Source organism: Dasypus novemcinctus, chromosome 1 (assembly GCF_030445035.2).
Source record: "Dasypus novemcinctus isolate mDasNov1 chromosome 1, mDasNov1.1.hap2, whole genome shotgun sequence".
Classification (NCBI taxonomy): Eukaryota; Metazoa; Chordata; class Mammalia; order Cingulata; family Dasypodidae; genus Dasypus; species Dasypus novemcinctus.
The window spans coordinates 69,652,469-69,668,477 of record NC_080673.1 but is presented as its reverse complement, the minus strand read 5'-3'; positions in this window follow the sequence as shown (position 1 = coordinate 69,668,477).

The following is a 16,009-nucleotide window of genomic DNA, read 5'->3' as shown; positions in this document are numbered from 1 at the left end:
TTTGGTTTTATTTATTTTTTCCAGTGCTTTCTTAATTTCAAATTCATTTAGTTCTGCTCTAATCTTTGTTACTTCTTGTTTTCTACTTACCTTGGGGTTAGTTGGTTTTTCTTTTTCTAATTCCCCCAGGTATGCATTTAGGTCTTTGATTTTAGCTCTTTCTTCTTTCTGAACACAGTAGTTATGCCTATGATTTTCCCTCTCATTACTGTTTTTGTTGCATTGCATAGGTTTTGATACATAGTGTTGCCATTTTCATTTGTTTCAAGAAGATACTTATTTCTTTTGAGATTTTCTCCTTGATCCACTGTTTGTCTAAGACTGTGTTATTTAACTTCCATATCTTTGTGCCTAATCTGGTTCTCTGTCCCTTACTTATGTCCAGATTCGTTCCATTGTGATCAAAGAGACTTCTTTGTATAATTTCAATCTTTCTGAATTCATTGATAGTTGTTCTATGGGCTAGCATGTGGTCTATCCTGAAGAATGACCCATGTGCACTTGAGAAGAATGTATATCCTGCTATATTTGTGTAAAGTTCTGTATAAGTCTATTAGGTCCAGATCATCTAATGTATTATTCAAAGTCTGTTTCTCTATTGATTCTCTGTTGAGATGTTCTATCTAAACATCATAATGGTATATTTTTTAAAAATATATTTTTATTTATTTTTAAAAGATACTTAGATTACAGAAAATGCTACATAGAAATATGTAAGGGATTCCCATATGTCCCACTCCTCATACCTTCCACTTTTTTCCACATTAACAACTTCTTTCATTAGTGTGGATCATTCACAGCAATTGATAAACACATTTTGGAGCATTCCCACTAATCATGGATTATACTTTTATTGTAATTTACACCCTCTCCCACTCTATTCTGTAGGTTATGGCATGATCTATAATGTCCTATATTTGACTTTGCAATGTCTTTCAGGACAATTCCAAGTCCTGAAAGTGCCCCCATATTACACCTCTTTTTCCCTCTCCCTCACTTTTGCAACTCCAGTGGCCACTATATCCACATCAATGATATAATTTCTTCCATTGCTAGAATCACAAATAATTCTATAGTAGAACACCAGTAAGTCCACTCTAATTCATATTTTATTCCTCAATCCTGAGGATTCTGGGATGATGATGCCCACTCCACCTCTAATTGAGAGGTAGTTTTGGTCCCATATGGCTGATGGATGGGACTCTCTTGCTTGCAGTTGTAGACTCTCAGCTTCTTGGTGTAGTGATTGTCCATCCTCACCTCCCTGTTGTCCTTTGTGAGTCCAATGAACTGGAGAGGAGGTGTTGCAATTATGCTGAGACTCAGGGCCCAGTTCCCACATGGACAGCTCACTGATTCAAATCTCTTGGACATACACCTATCAACTCCAGTGCCAACTATACATGTTCAATAAAAGGGACAGAAGAGGCATGTGTAAAGAAGTCACATCTGAGTCCAACTCTATCTCACTCGGGAGCACAAACTCCAAAGTAGGGCCCACTGGCAAGGCACAAAACTCCAGAGCTATTCATCATGTTATAGGACCTGGGTGTCTCTGGCACCCTTAGGAGCCCCACTACTTGGGGTAGTATCTACTTTGACTGTCTATGATATCCTGCTGAGATGTGCATAAGTGTTATCTCTCTGATGACCTCCCAACTCATTTTGAAGGCTCTTAACCATATAAACTCATTTGTCTTTATCATTTCCCCCTTTTACTCAAGATCTTTTTTCCAGTTGCATAACCAGCCAGTGCTTGGTTGTAATCCTTCAGTGCCAGGGAAGCTTATCCCTGGGAGTCATGTCCCATGCTGGTGGGAAGGTAATGCATTTATATCCTGAGTTTGGCTTAGAGAATGGTCACATTTGAGAAACATGGAGGTTCTCAGGTGGTAAATCGTAGGCACCCTATAACATTAGCCTAAGTTGCAATTTCAAAAACAAAAGACTTATAAACATAGTCACCAATCTCAAGGGCTCATCAATGGACCATCCTTCTTCACTAATCATTGCCCCTGTATCTGGGGTATTGTTGCTGTCCCATTAGCTCCCAAGGATGGGAATTCAGTATGTTTTTGATTGTTCTGTGAATCTGTACCCACTGTGGCAATGCCCCATGAATATTTTAACATATTTATATACCTTATCTGTGTGCCCAGGTGAACTTCCTCCTATGTATCTCCCACCACTGACACCCCACACCAATAATCCTCCATTGCCATGTGTTGTAACCCTTCTGTGATCCAAAAATTCTTCAAAAACCAAGCCAAGAATATTAGCAAATTCAATAGGAAAATGATATAGTAATGATAAGTTTAAACATAAGAAAAAGAATACATAGTAATTTAGAAAAACTAAAACTAAAATAAAGAAAAAATTGAGATATTACTAAAATGAAAAATACCTTTACAAATTTTTTGATGCCTTGCCTTTCATCACTGTAATGACAGTTGTCCTGTATGTACAGTGGAAATTTTATCCATTTTTTCCTCCAAGTATTACTTTTTTTTTCATTATGTCTTCAAAGACGTTTTAGGTCACAGTAAATCACGTACAAAACATAGGGGACTCTCTTACACCCAATATCCTCCCCCTTTCCTGCCTTCCCCATTAATGACCTTTTTACATATGGATGGTACATTTATTACCATTGGTGTACAAATAATGAAACATAACTAGTAACCATAGTGAATAGCTAATATTATAGTTTACAATTTAGACCATATACTTTTATAAATTTTTGATGAAATTTAACATGGCCTATATCCATCATTGCAAGATCATGCAGAACACTTCCGTTGTCCCCTAACTACCCCCTCTTCCATCTACTGTATTCCTCCCTCCCCCATCCCTTGGGGCCCACAGCAACCACCAGGCTTCACTCCTTGAAGAATGAGAATCATAGATACTTGTAACAATGCTGAGGGCTTAACACACTGGTCTGTCCTTCCCTATTAGGAGTCATCTGTGCTCTCAAGAGACTCCCTCTCCTCTGAGAACATATCAGGAAACCCCATGATGGGAGTCCAACTCCTTCCTGCTGACTATGTGGGACTTTCCTTACTGATATAACACACCATGACAAAATGATCACTCACACATTCTCTAAAATGCTGCCCCAGATGCACTCTGTCCCAAATGCTCCCCCATCCAACACCCTAAACCAGTAGTCCTTACTTGTCATATTGCTAAAACAGTTTCCTCAACATTTTAGTTTCAACCACATACCTACCAATCCCCAGTGTTCACTGGCTACCACTCCAAATCCTCCTCCCAGTTCCATGGACCATCCAATCCATCCTCCCCCCTTACTCCCCTATCATGCTTGTGTCATACAACCAAATAGTATTCGTATATCCCTGTCATATCCCTTCACTACTCAACTACTCACTACCAACCTTATCATAGATTTTGCTGACATGGGCATTGGCTCATAAACTTCTTCTCTTTCTATTTCCTGTAAACCTATCTTCCAGACACTAGCTCTGAGATAGCTTGATTTGCTTAATTCATATCAGTGACTTCATGTAATATTGTTCTTCAATGCCTGGCTTGCTTCAATCAACATAAGATCTTCCAAATTCATCCATGTTATCCCTTGTGTTAATACTGTATTCCTTCTTACAGCTGAGTAATATTTCATTGTGCATATATACCATATTTTGTTTATCCAGTCATCTATTATGGGCATTTGGGTTGATTTCAACTTTTGGCAATAGTGAATAATGCCACATAATGCCACATAATAATGAACATGGGTGTGCATATATCTATTCATGTCTTTGCTTTCAATTATTCTGGGTATATACCCAGGAATGAAATTGCTGGGTCATATGACAGATCTATAATTAGTTTTTGGGAAACTGCCAAACCATTTTCCCCAATGGCTGGACCATTCTACATTCCAAACTGCAGTGGATGAGAGTTCCCTTTCCTCCACATTCTCTCCAACACTTGTAGTCCTGTTTTTTTTAATGGTTACCAGTTAAATGGGTGTAAGACTGTATCTCATTGAAGTTTTGATTTGCATTTCCCTAATAGCTAGTGATATTGAGCATCTTTTCATGTGCTTTTTAGCCATGTGTATTTCTTCTTTGGAGAACTGTATATTCAAATCACTTGTCCATTTTTTAAAAATGGATTGTTTTTCTTTTTCTTTTTGAGATATAGGATTTCTTTATATATACTTGATATTGGGCTCCTGTCAGATAAATGGTTCCCAAAATTTCTCTCCCATTGGGTAGGCTGTCTTTTCACTTTCTTGACAGACTGCTTTCAGGTGCAAGAGTTTTTAATTTTGAGGAGGTCCCATTTATCTATTTTTTTCTTTCATTGCCCTTGCTTTGGGTGTGAAGTTCATGAAGCCATTTCCTATTAAAAGATCCTGTAGATTCTTCCCTACATTATCTTCCAAGATCTTTATGGTCTTGGTTCTTATATTTAGATCTTTTGTCCATTTTGAGTTGAATTTTGTGTAAAGTGTGAAATGGTATTTCTCTCTCATTCTTTTTGATATGCATATCCTGTTCTCCAAGCACCATTTGTTGAAAATGCCATTCTCTTTCAGTTGAGTGGGCTTGGTGGCCTTGTTGAATATCAAATGACTGAATATGTGAGGATCTATATCAGAACTCTCAACTCAGTTCCATTGGTCAGTATGTCTATCCTTGTACCAAGCAGTTTTGACTACTGTAGCTTTGTAGTATGATTTAAAGTCAGGTAGTGTGGTTCCTCTTATTTCAGTCTTATTTTTCAATATTTCTTGGCTATTAGGGGCCTCTTGTCATCCAAATTAATTTAATCATTTTTCCAGTTCAACAAAAAATGCTGTGTTGAATTTTATTGGGATTGGATCAAATCTGTAGAGTAGTTTGGATAGGACAGACATCTTAATGATATTTAGTCTTCCCATCCATGAAGAGGGAATATTTTTCCATTTACTTATGTCTTCTTTGATTTCCTTTAAAATTGTTGTGCAGTTTTCTATGTATAGGTCATTAAATCTTTAAATTTAATCTTAGGTATTTGATTATTTTAGTTATATTGTAAATGCATATTTTTTCTTTATTTCCTACTCAAATTGATCATTATTGGTATACAGAAGTGCAGTCTTTTTTGTGCATTGATCTTGTAAATGTGACTTCACTGAACTCTTTATCAGTTCTAGAGGCTTTGTTGTGGGCTTCTCAGGGCTTTCTATGCAGAGGACCTTATCATCTGCAAACAGTGAAATTTTGACTTCTTCCTTTCCAATTTGCATGACTTTTATAGCTTTTTCTTGCCTTAGTGCTCAATCAAGTACTTCTAACCCATTGCTAAATAGGAGTAGTGACAGTGGGCATCCTTGTCTTGTTTTCCATCTTAGAGGGAAAGCTTTTAGGATTTCACCATTTTACATGATGTTAACTGTGGAATTTTCATACATATCTTATATCATGCTCAAAAAGTTTCCTCCTATTGTTATATTTTGCAATTTTTTTAATCAGGAAAGGGCACTGTATATTGTCAAATGCTTACTCTGCATCTATAGAGATGATCATGTGATTTTTTTCTTTCTAATTGTTTATGTGGTGTATTACATTGGTTGATTTTCTTATGTTGAATCATCCTTGCATACCCAGGATGGAACCCACTTCGTCATGGTGTATAATTCATTTGATGTGTTGTTGAATACAATTAGCAAATATTTTGTTGAGGATTTTGGCATCTAGATTCATTAGTGAGATTGGTCTGTAATTTTCCTTTCTTGTGGCATCTTTGTTTGACCTTGATATTAAAGTAATGTTGGCATCATAGAATGAGTTAGGCAAAGTTCCTTCTACTTCAGTTTTTTGAAAGTCTTTAAGCAGGATTGATATTAGTTCTTTCTAGAATGTTTGGTAGAATTAACCTGTGAAGCCATCTGGCCCAGGGGTCTTCTTAGTTGGGAGGTTTTTAATGACTGATTCTCTTTCCTTGTGAGTGGTCTGTTGAATTAATCAGTTTCTTTTTTTTGTCAGTGTAGGCTGCTCATGTGTGTCTAGGAATTTGTTCATTTCCTCTAAATTGTCCTTCTTGTTGGCATATAAATTTTCAAAGTATCTTCTTATAATACTCTTAATTTCTGTGGAGGCAGTGGTGATATCCCTTTCCTCATTTCTTATTTTGTGTATTTGCATCTTCTCTCTTTTTTTCTTTATTAATCTAGCTAAGGGTTTGTCAATTTTATTGATCTTCTCAAAGAACCGGCTTTGGCTTTATTTATTTTTTTAGTGCTTTCTTATTTTCTATTTCATTTAGTTCTTCTATAATATTTGTTAATTTCTTCTTTCTACTTCTTAGTGGTTAGTCTGTTGTTCTTTCCCTAATTCTGCCAGGTGTGCAGTGAGGACTTTGATTTTAGCTCTTTCTTTTGTGATATATGAATTTTTGGTTATGAATTTCCCTCTCAGTACAGCTTTTGCTTCACCCCATAGGTTTTGATATTTTATGTTGTCATTTTCATTCATTTATTGGTAGTTACTGATTTCTTCTGAGATTTCCAAGTTGACCCACTATTTGTCTAAGACTGTGTTGTTTAGCTTCCATATCTTTGTGCTTAATCTGGTTCTCTGGCCCTTACAGATTTTCAGCCTCATTCCATTGCTGTCAGAAAAACTACTTTGTATAATTTCAATCTTTCTGAGTTCATTCTGAATTTTTCTGTGACTTAGCCTGTGGTCTATCTTAGAGAATGGTCCATGTACATTGATAAGAATGTATATCCCACTGTATTTGGTGTAATGTTCTGTATATTTCTATTAGATCCAGATCCTTTAATGTCTTAATCAAAGTCTTTGTGTCTTTAGTGATTCTCTGGGGAGATGTTCTGTCTAATGGTGATAATGATGTATTAAAGTCTCCTGCTATAATTATAGAGGTATCTATTTCTCCACTTAGTTTTCTCAGTGTTTGCCTCATGTATTTTGAGGTGCCCTGGTTAGGTGTGTAAATGTTTATGACTGTTCTCTCTTCTTGAAAGATTATCCCTTTTAATAATATATGGTGTCTATCTTTGTCTCTTAAAATAGCTTTGCCTTTGAAGTTTATTTTGCCTGATATTAGTATAGCTACTCCCACCATTTTTTGTTTGTTTTCTTGTAAGATGTTTTCCAGCCAAATACTTTCAGCCTCCTTGCATCCCTGGGTCTAAGGTGGATTTCTTATAGACAGCATATAGATTTGTCATAAAACCTTATCCATTCTGCAATCTGTGTTTCTTGACTGATTACTTTAATCCATTAGCATTCAGTGCTATTACTGCCAAGGAATTACTTACATTCATCATATTTTCTTTGGGTTTATGTAAGTCATATGCTCTTTTTACTTCTCTTTTTGTCTTTTTTGTTGTTCTTATACTCTTCTCCAACTCCTTCTCCCTCCAGTTTTTCCTTTCAACCTGCAGAATTCCCTTTATTTCTTGAAGGGCAGATTTCTTATTGATTTCTCTCTTAGTTTCTGTTTATCTGTGAATAGTTTGAACTCTCCATCATTTCTGAATGCCAGGTTTGCAGGATAGAGAATTCTTTACTGGAATTTTTTTCTTCTTTTAGTACCTTAACTATGTCATACCACTGCCTTCTTGCTCCACGATTTCAGATGAGAAATTAGCACTTAATATTATTGAGCCTCCCTTGTATGTGATGGTTCTCTTTTCTCTTCCTGCCTTCAGTATTTTCTCTTTGTCTTGAGTATTTTACAGTTTGACAAGTATGTCTTGGAGTAGACCTGTTGGTATTTATACTGTTTGGGTTGCGCTGAACATCCTAGATATGTACATCCATTTCCCTCAATAGGATTGGGAAGTTTTCAACCATTATTTCCTCCTAACACTCCTTTTTTCACATTTCCCTTCTCTTCTTCCTCTGGGATGCTTATAATGTGTTTGTGCATTTTGTGTTGTTGTTCAAATCTCTAAGTCCCTCCAGGATTTTTCCTATCTTTTTATCTATCTGTTTTACTATATGTTTGATTTCAGGTGTAGTGTCTTCCACATCACTGATTCTTTCCTCTGCCTGTTCAAATCTGCTGCTGTGTGCTTCCAGTGCATGTTTGATTTCTTGGATTGTACCATTCATCACCACCATATCTGTTAACTTTTTATGTATGTTTACAATTTATTCAGTATGTTTTCCAGTGTTTTCTTAATATCCTTAATCTCTTCTTTAACTTCATTAAGTTGGTCCATAATGTTTGTCTGGACAGCTTTGAGTAGTTGTTTGATGCTCTGCATCTCTTCTTGGTTTTAGTTTGTTCATTGGACTTGGCCATGTCTTCTTGTTTCTTGGTTTGGTTTTAATTTTCCGTGGCTCTCTGGTCATCTTTTTATCTTGACGGGTTTATTCAGTTGATTAGCTTCTCTCTCCACTATAGGGTTTTATTTAGTTGCTGGTTTTGTGTGTGTGTTAAATTTTCTATTTGACACTCTGTTCTTCTTATTCTATTTCTTACCGTTGTCTATGTTCCCTTGAAGAAAAAAGATTAGAGTTAGGGAAAGCAAAAGAGGTAAGAAAAGAAAAAGGATAATAGTAATTACAATGGTAAAAGTTAGAAGAGGAACCATATAAGACCTAGGAAAATGTATATTTAACTAATGTAAGCAGTAGGAATAAAAAAAGTGGAGTACCTACAAGAAAATGAGAAATTGAATATTGAAAAGTATATAGAAAGAATTAAAAGGCCATATTGATGAGGAGAGAGGGAAAGAGAAAAGAAAGGACAAAAAGAAAAAAGTTTAAAAAAATGAATAGAAGAGTTAGAAATAAAAACCCAGAAAAATTGAGGACTAAACAGAGAGAGGTGAAATGTAAGAACAACAGAAAGCAGAAGATAGAAAGATCTAGGGGAAAAAAAGAGATAGCATTGGTAGAGAAAATTGGTATATACCAAAAAGGGGAAATCAAGGTAGAGGAAACACAGCAAACAAGAAACAAGCCAGCAGCACCTAATTTTAAAAAAAGGTTGGGGGCGGGGAGAAAGAGGAAAGAAAAACAAAACAAAAAAATGAACAAACACACAAGCAAGCAGTCAAACAAAAACTAAGGAATAATAGCCTTCCCTCTTAGGCCCCTGTGGAGCTTCTCAATTTGCTAGTGTTCATCAATCAATTATCCTGCAGTCTTCCCTCTGCAGGTTTTGAAGCAGGTTTTAGTGAGTAAAATAAATTGTTTTAAAACAAAATAACCTATTTTTAGGAAAAATAATAGTCCCAAGATAAGCTAATACAAGAATAATACCTATGTTTTTCCTATCCTAAAGTATCAGCTAGATGTTTGATATTTTGGTGGATCACTACTCTAAGGGGAGCTGGGAATTGAACTAAGGACCTCCTATATTCAAGGCAGAAACTCCTCTCTTGAGCATTTATTGAGTCAGTTAGCTCTTCAGAAAGCTATCTATTCACTTTCTCTCAGGCAGGTTTGACTCTTTGCAGCTGGATAAATTCTTGTTGATTAAGAGTCTGTCCCTTCCCCCTTTCTATCCTTATTGCTTTCTCTCTCAGGGCATCAGGATAGGATTGCCTGTGTGAGCACTCCTTTTTGAAATTCAAATGGAACCCTAGTGACTTAACTCATGGCAGAAAAAAAATAACATTCAACCTTCTTCTAGACCATCCCCTTCTCCCATGAAGCCCTAAGAGGCTACTGGAATTTCATTAAGTGCTTTCTACTGCCTGCCTCACTTAAGGAAGTTGAAATTATGATAATTTTCAGCACTGGAATAGTCAATTGCCTGACTCAGCCTTCTTCCAGGCCAAGTTTCTCTATCTAAGGGCCATTAGGTAAATCAGGTTGCCTTACTATCCATAATGTCTTCCTTCACTTCATTAATTTGATTCATGATATTTGTTTGGACATTTCTGTTTAGTTGTTCCATGTTCTGCATCTCTTGCTGGTTTCAGTTTGTTCATTGGACTGGGTCTTGTCTTCCTGTTTCTTAATATGGCTTGTAATTTTTTTTTCATGTCTAGGCATCTGTTTATCTAAATGTTTTTATTCAGTTGATAGCTTCTCTCTTATTGTATGGTTTTATTTGTGTATGGGGGGGGTAAGGCTTCACTTTGATACTTACTTCCTCTTATTCTATTTCTTTGCTTTTGTCTATGTTCCTTTGAAAGAAAAAAAAATTAGGACCAGAGAAAAGTAAACAGACAGGAAGAGAAAGAATAATAGTAATAATAATAGTAAAAGGTAGGAGAGCTACCCTACAAGCCCAAGGAAATTGAAAAATTAATACAAGTAAGAAGCACAGAGTAATAAGATTAGAAAAGTGGAATAGAAACAATGAAACAAAAAACAGAATAGAGAAAAATATAGAGAGAGTAAACTAAAAGGCTGGAATGGTGAGAAGAGGAAAAAAGCAAAAAGAGAGAAAGTAAACAGAGAAAAAAGGAGAGAGAAATAAAAACAAGAAAAATTGGAGACAATATAAAAGAGGTGAAATGAAAGAACAGCAACAGAAAATAAGAGATATAAAGATGAAGGAAAGAAAAGAAATAGCGAGGTAGAGTAAATCAATAAAGAAAAGGAAAAAAGAAAACCAAACAAGCAGAGAAACAAAGGAAGAAGATACACAACAAATAAGAAACAAGACAGCAGCAACTCTTTAAAAAAAGAGAGACAGAAAGAAAACAAATAAACAAACATGGAAAACAGCCTTCTCTCTTAGGCCCCTAAGGATCTTCTCAGACTGCTAGTGTTCATCAATCACCCTGCAGCCTGCCCTCTGCAGGTTTTGAACTGGTATTTAGTGAGTATAATAAGGAGAATTTTTAAAAAGGAAAACTTTTTTTCTTTAAAAAAAAAAAAAAAAAGAGATCCAAGAAAAGCTAATACAAAGAGAATGTCTATATGTTCCTTGTCATAAAGTTTCATCTGGATGCCTGATAACCTGGTGGATCACTTCTCAAGGAAGAGCCAGGAATCTAACTAAGGACCTCATATAGGCTAGGCAGGAATTCTTCCACTATTCCAGCTATTCTGCCTGCTTAAGTTAATGAGCGTTTCAGAAGGCTATAATGAAAAAAAAAGTAAGACACTGGGGAATAAATGGAAGAAAATGTCATTGTACATACAGGACAACAGTCTTACAGTGATGAGAGGAAAATGTCAAAAAAAGTTCTTTTTTCCTTTAAGTATTTTTTCATTATTTTTTAATATCCAAATCTTTTAAAATATTATTTTATTTTTACTTTTCATTATTTTTTTCTGTATTATACATATGAGTATAAAACTATCATTATTTCATTTTCTTATTAATTGTATATGGCTATTTTATTGTCTTCATTTTTGAAGACATTTTAGATCACAGTAGGGTTTCAACTGTACAGAGGAGGATCATTGGTGTGGAGTGTCAGTGAGGGGGGATACATAGGAGGAAGTTCACCTTTATATGTTTATATAAGGCACGTAAAAATGTTCAAGGGGAATGGTAACAGGTGGTGGAGATTCACACAATAACCAAAAGAAAATAAAATTCCCACCTGGGGAGTTCTGCCACATTCTCTAACAGAACAAGAATGCCCCAAGTACAGGGACAATGTCTTGTGAAGGAGGATGGTCCATTAAAGGACTCTTGATATTGATGACTATGCTTATGAGCTTTGCTCTTTAAACTGAAACAGCCTAGTGACAAGGGTGCCTAAGAGTTACCTGCTGGGAGCCTCCTTGTTCCTCAAATGTGGCCCCTCCCTAAGCCAAACTCAGCATATAAAAGCAATAACTTCACCCTCAGCATGGGACATGACTAGGGGGAATGAGCCTCCCCGGCACTGAGGGATTGCTATGAAGTAACAACAAACAGTGCATCTGGAAAAAAAACAAAAACAAAGCCTTCACCAAAAGGGGGAAAATCTTAAACAAACAAATTTATATGGTTGAGACTTCAAAGTGAGTCAAGAGGACATTCCAGAGGTAGAACTTATGCATATCTCAGCAGGACTCTTTGACAACCAAAACAGATACTACCCCGAACAACAAAGTTCCTCAGGGATATGGAGACATCCAGAAACTATTGTCAGGGCAGATAGTTCAGAAATTGGGTCTCTTGTCAGTGGGCCCTAATCTAGTATTTATGCTCCCCAGTGCAACAGAGTTAGACTTAGCAGTGGTTTCCTGATGCATTACTCTTCTGTCCTTCTGTTTGAACCCACAATTAGTACTAGAATTGGTAGGCGTATATCCAAAAGACTTAAATCTTTGGGCTGTCCATGTGCCAGCTGGGACCTCAATCTCAACAGAGTTACAACACCTACTCTCCAGGTCAGTGGATTCACCCAGGACAACTAATGGGGAGGAGATGATGGATAAACAACATACCAAGGAACCAAGAGTGCCTACAACTGCAAGCAAGAGAGTCCCATCCATTGTATAAATGGGATTGAATCCCCCCTTCAATTAATGATGGAGTGGGCATCACCATCCCAGGGTCCTCAGGATTGGGAAACTAATTATGGACTAAAATAAACTTACTAGTGTTCTACTACAGATTTATTGTGAGTCTAATAATGGAAGAAATAACTGTTGTGGAGGCAGTGGCCACTGGAGGTGCTGAGGGCAGGAAGAGGGAAAACAGGTGTAATGTGGGGGCATTTTCGGGACTTGGGAATTGTACTGAATGACATCACAATGACAGATACTGGCCATTATATATTTTGCGTAACCTACAGAATTGTGTGGGACAGAGTGTAAACTACAGTGTAAACTATAATCCATGCTTAGTGGCAATGCTCCAAATGTGTTTATCAATTGTAATGAAGTTACCACACTAATGAAAGATATTGCTGATGTGGGGAAACGTGGGAGGTGTGGGGGGCAGGGCATATGGGAATCCCCTATATATTCTCTGCAACATTTAAATAAAGTATATTAAAAAAATTTTTTTTAAGTGAAAAGAAAAAAAAAAAGGAAGGCTATTTGCCCCCTTTCCCTCAGGTAGATTAGATTCCCTGTAGACTGCCTGGAGTGGTGCAGATCAGCCTCCTGCCTCTGCCTCCTCTCTGATGTAATTCCTCTCTTATCCTATCAAGGAGCCCCTTCCTTTATTTAAGGGGTGCCGAGCTGGCTAATCTCACCTCAAAGAAATCTCTCACCTCAAAGAAATCACTCTCCACCCTCCCATACCCCTCTTCCTCGCAGGGAATCTGCCATCACACTGGTGTTTGGAGCAAGGGGCCAGGGGTTCCACCTAGTCTACCTGCCCTGAGGGCTGGGTATGAGGGCTGCTTCCAGCCACCAGGCAGGCAACCCACAATTTTCCCCTAGCTTCCCTGTTTGTCCAGTACCTCCCAGATGAGGCAGAGCACCTTGTCATGGAGGTAGACTGAAAATAGAAGTCTGCTGTATTCTCAGTTAGATACAATTCGCCAGGAGTTTTACCCTTGCTTAGTATCTCCAGGGTGGGGGAGGTGAGTCCCTCCCAGCAGCAGGGAGGTTTAATGACTCAGGATTACTTGTTTTCATTTCTTCCTCTCTCTGACCCTCACTCTTCCGGGAGTTGTGAAGTAGTGTCTTGGTTTGCTGTATCCCAAAGCAGGTCCCCAAGCAGCCTCTGGCTTTTTCTCTGTTGTTTTAGTGAGATCTAAGTCTTATCTGCCTAACCATTGGCCGTCTTCCCACAATTCCCTCTAATATATTTTTAATGTTTGTTAAATTCTTAGCAGGCAGATGGAATAACAACATGACTTGCTTTTCTCCATTTTTCTGCTCAACAATGGTACTCAAAAGATGTACTGATTAATGTTCATTTGAATTTCAATTTCTCAGATATTAGTTTCATTAATAATTACTGCTGGGATTTAAATAGTCCTACTAGTGATTATTATAAAATGTATATTTCAAGTATTCACGCTCCTTTCAAATCTGTTGTCATTCCTTTCTTCTAATTTAAATAACAATGTTTTTCATTCAAATAGAACAACTAAATTGCCTCCTGTCATTAGGCAGTATTATCATCAAGGATTAAGCCTGCAAACACCAAAAGCTGTTTCTTTCCAAATGGATCACAATCAAATAAAAATATATCTGTCCAGTAAGTGAAGAGACAGCCAAATGTTTTGTAAATTAGTGTCACAGAAAAACTTCTTAGAATATAGCTTGCAGGAAATATAGTTCATTTACATCATTTCCAAGACAAAATTATTCCCATGGGCAAAAATACCCATGCTAATATAAGCAAAGAAATACAGAAAGTAACTTTGTTTTTTATAAATATTCAAATTTTCTTGAGATTTCTCTACGTCTTCTTGGTTATTATACCTGTCAAAACAGTGTTTTAGGTTTTTTTAGGATAAAATAAGGCAAAAAATGTCCCAATGAGAATCAGTGTTTGTGACCACAAAAATTAAAATGTAGTCATATAACAAAATTTTTTATCATTTTAAGACATTCATCTGTAGAACTTGCAAAAGCACTTTGAAAATTTATTCTCTTATAGTTTCATTTAGTGGGTAGTTGCATATAAGCAATTTTCTATACACGAATATCACACATGTTATTTCTATGTATTCATTTTTAATTACTTCAATTAAAGTTATTGACATGTAAGATATTCTATTTAATTTTTATCTGCAATTAATATAAATATTTCTAAGCTTAATAGCAGAAACATATTTAAAAATTAAAGTCCCATTATGTTTTTTTAATATAATTAATACTTGCCACGTACTCAGGATTTGGGAGACTTTAGGATTTTGTAAGGTCATTAATCATGATCAAGCATACCTTGAAAAAAACCTTTCTATGGCAATGAAAAGAGCTATTCAAGTATGGTAATAAATCATTGATTCACAAGGAAATGTGGGGCCATAGATTTTATGGGCTAATCGGAAAGACCTGCATACATAAATATATATACTTGGTATTTGGTGTAACTGCTTTTAAAATATGGGGAAAGGATTAAAAAAAATAAAAGCAATTCTACCTGCCAATTCAAAAGACTAATTCAAGATTCCAAGTTTTTAAAAAATCATAGACTAGTACACTTCTTAAGAATAGGCATGGATCTTTGGAGACCTAATATAATCGCTCAAATGGCCCAGAAGAGAAATTAAAAACCAATTTGCAAAGTTAATTAACAACCCTGTTTTTGAAGAGTAATATTTTTAAAATTAAATATTTTTCATGGTTAGGTGGAAAGAGTTTATAACATTGTAATTTTATATGAAGAAATTTTATATTCATACTGATGCTAGTTTTCTTCATTTATCTCTTGAGGTCTCCTAGTTTCCATGTTCCACAGTGGAATTTCAGACAAATGCCTGTGAGTTCCAAACATACAAGTGAGCATGTACTGGGAAGAAGGCTCGGGGAAGCTTGTGGAATGCTGAGAACACCAGGTATAATATATGAAACACAACGTTCAGTAACTTATCCTACTGGCCCATCTCTGGTTGGATAAAATCACAACATGTAATTTATCTTGCAGTGGTATTGTTTCTATCATATGCGTCAAACAATTCAATTGTCTAACAGTACTAAAAGCCACACCATGTCAGAAATGATATCAGACTCTTAAGAACCTATGGTCTGCCGTACTGAGAAACTAGACAAATGGAGAAAATCAAAACCCAACAAAAATGTAAAGCAGAGACCTTCTCACAACATGAAAACTTAGCCATCCAACATCCCATCCTATAATTAAAATAAACAAAGTGTCCATATATCATGTTACAGTGTCTGGAATTCTTACTGGAAGAGTTCCTGACAGTGTTCTGAATAATCTCCTTTGTTCACTCACACTAAATAATCTCAAACCAGATGTATGATGATCAGCCAGGTATAGGGGAAGAAGTCTTTTATGCTCACTAACCTGTTAACAGATAAATATGTCAGGAATGCCATGTAGTACCATTTGACTTAAGGGAATACAGAGATGTTTTTCTCACTTTTAATAATTTCCCAGACATATCATTTGTATGTTTTACAATTTCCTTTCAGGTCAATTCAGATATACTTTCATCACAGAATTTGTGATGAATTTTTCTTTCCGAATC